Source organism: Magallana gigas, chromosome 10 (genome assembly GCF_963853765.1).
Source record: "Magallana gigas chromosome 10, xbMagGiga1.1, whole genome shotgun sequence".
In the NCBI taxonomy this organism is placed as follows: domain Eukaryota; kingdom Metazoa; phylum Mollusca; class Bivalvia; order Ostreida; family Ostreidae; genus Magallana; species Magallana gigas.
Window position 1 is genome coordinate 16900079 of NC_088862.1, and position 3384 is coordinate 16903462.

The window sequence follows — 3384 nt, forward strand, 5'->3', positions numbered from 1 at the left end:
CTTTTAAGAATCTTTGAATGCAGAGCTTATGAGTTTAGATATTTGTTTTTTGCTTATCAATATCTGTGAAGATATATTTGCGAAATATCTATTTCATTCTGTATCTTTTTTTCTGAAATGTTGCTTAAATTTCTTTCACAAAAAGCCAGAGAAAATTATCTTGACGGTGTTAGTTTTACCTTGAAAATGTTTACATTTCAAGTTGAAATATTGCAAGGCTGGATATACCATTGGTCGTATTTGCAACATGCACTGAAACTATTTGTCTGTAAACACTTGATAGGAAGTACTGGGTTTCTGGAAAGAACATACAGTCGGTTCAAGCATATCTTTTACAACATACACGATAGCATAGCATAGCATTGAAATCCCAAAGCATAGCATTGAAATCTCATAGCATAGCATTGGAATCTCATACCATAGCATACAATCTCATAGAATCGCATTCGTCATATCATACCATAGCATAGCATACAACATTCCTTTAACTCGGTTTTAATTGTTTTAATTTGAAAAAATAAATGTTTACATAATAGATTTGTGGTAAACTTTGGCTTCTTATTATTTTACTTTGAAATGTGTGGAACTCTTCTGTGTATGGAGGCGTTTTTATTTAAATCTCATAGCATACCATAGCATAGCATAGCATACCATATCATTAACCCCTTTATTTCAATTTCTCATAGCATAGCATACAAATCTCATAGCATAGCATACAAATCTCATAGCATATCATTAAAATCGCATACCATAGCATAGCATAAAATTGAAAAAGATATGCATGAAATGACTGTATAGCTAGTGTTATAACCCATGAAAAATAGTTTCAACAGGCCATGTTACTTTAGTGATTATCTTAACGGTCAGTCAAAGGAAAAGTGACTGAAATATATCTAAAATGTGTCCAAATGGCATTGCTTTGCCATTCAGACATATTTCAAAACTATTCAGTCAATATTCTTTTTACGATATGGCACTGGTTTATTTTGTGCAATAAATTTATGAAAAAGAGAAAGACATGCATTATATATACACAAATCCTACGGAATTATCGACGTCAATGTTTGTCGTAAGACTTCTAATTGAACTTTGATATTTGAAGCTTTTATCTTCATCATTGTCTTTTTTCCATTGAACCAATAAATACACATTTTAAAGGTAGGAGTAAATGTTTGAAATATAAAGAACCAATGATACAAGATTTTCCAAAACGTGTTAATTGGGGGCTCTCTATTAATGTAGAAGTTGACTTAATGATCATCACTGCACCTGCTCTTACTTCAACGAAACAGCGAAGAGTTATCAGTATGGCAATTGTTCTTCCACAATCATTCTCTTGTCAGTTGGCTGAAACCAATGATGACGATGGCTGCTTCACTCAAACCAGCTTGAAACCAGTTTTAACTTGCGCGAGATCGAGTAATCTGTATACCAATTCAATCAGGATGATAAGCTATTTGGAGCATCCAGCACTAAGTAGAAGATGCCCGAACCGGATTTCGTCCTGAGCTTTGAAGGGAAAAAAATTGCAGAAAAAAACTAAACTGTTTGAAATTGTAAACAGTCAGAGTTACAATACAATTTGAAAAATATGCGATGAATTCAAACCGGAATTGCATCCCAGTTCAGAAAGGATCACAACTGAGGAGTTCAAGCGAAGAATAAAGGATCAGAGACTCTATGTCGAGTTCAAGACCATCATGATCGTATCGAATGCGGGTTTTTTTCTTTGACTCTATAGATCTTGTATTTTTAATGTTTTTGTATTGCATGTTTTCATATATTGATATTATATTAAATGCTCAATTGTTATTCATCTAACTATATACAAAATAAAGCATTGTAAATATGAAAAACCAGTGTTATATTTTGAGTTGTTTTGGATTGTGTCGCGAGAAAAAAATAATAGCAACCCAATTTTTGTTATTCAAAAGAAACAAACTGCAATTGTTTTCTGTTAATGACAGATCTGGGGAGAGCGTTCTGCTTACGTGTACAAACTGACATTATCCGTTAAGAACGTTGTTCAGAATAAACAAAAAATATCAAACAATGCATTAAAGAAATTCAAAATCGAGGAATAGAAAATGTTAAAAGAAAGAAAGAAAAAGAAACAAATTATAAGCATATATGAGGATAGACGCTGAGTAATATGTCATTGATAGACAACGGACACGATTAATTATTTTTACGGATATAATCATACCAATGTTCTTTCATTAAATAAAGAAATTAATACACTCAAGTTGTTGTTAACCCTAACTTCTAGATCTACCACTCTCACAGCTTGCATCTATTCTCATTATATCTATTCTCATTGTGGTTGTAAGAAAACACTTGGATATTAAATTTTATTCGTAGCAAAAAAGGAATCAGTCGTTCTATGTAAAACACAGAGAGATACATGTACATGTATGAACTCACTGTTTAATAAACAAATACAACCTTCTTTTTTTTTTACAGTAGACACGATGGAGATTCTTCTGTATCCCTGTTAAGAATATTTGAACGCAGAGCTTATGAGCTTAGATATTTTTTTTTTTGCTTATCAATATCTGTGAAAATGTATATGTGAAATATCTATTTCATTCTGCATCTTTTTTTCTGAAATGTTGCTTAAATTTATTTCAGAAAAAGCCAAAGAAAATTATCTTGACGGTGTTAGTTTTACCTTGAAAACATTTTACATTTCAAGTTGAAATATTGCAAGGCTGGATATACCATTGGTCGTATTTGCAACATGCACTGAAACTATCTGTCTGTAAACACTTGATAGGAAGTACTGGGTTTCTGGAAAGAACATATAGCTAGTGTTATAACCCATGGAAAATAGTTTCAACACAAGGACTCTGTATTAGAGAATTTGCTCCTCTTTCTTAGTTAACATATTATTTTTGGTAATCTTAGCAGTACCATAAATAAAACATATATTTAGAGAAAATAATTTTCTTTACAGTATTTGTCAAATATTTTTAGAATTAACGACGAACAAATAATCACATATATCAACTGTGTTAATCCGACTGGTTAGTAGGCAACAACATTTTGTACGTCCTTAAGTCCCAAAAGTTAAAACACCTTTTGTTTTTTATATAACATCTGTATTCAATAGATGCTATGTTATGTTCATAAGATAAAACATATAAAGCCAACGGTTTTCTTTGTTGTTTATTTTTATTTTTCCATTCATTTTGTTCAATTATACTGCTTGACTAAGTTAGGGATATAAAACTCTTACTAATATAATGAAGGTGTTTCAGTTTACTTTTTTATTGTTTAAATTATTCACTGAAAATAGTCCTAATTTATGTTTCTTAAGGGGATGGATTAAGCATAAAAAAGAAATAAACAATGAATGACATAAATTTATTTTTTACTACCTTT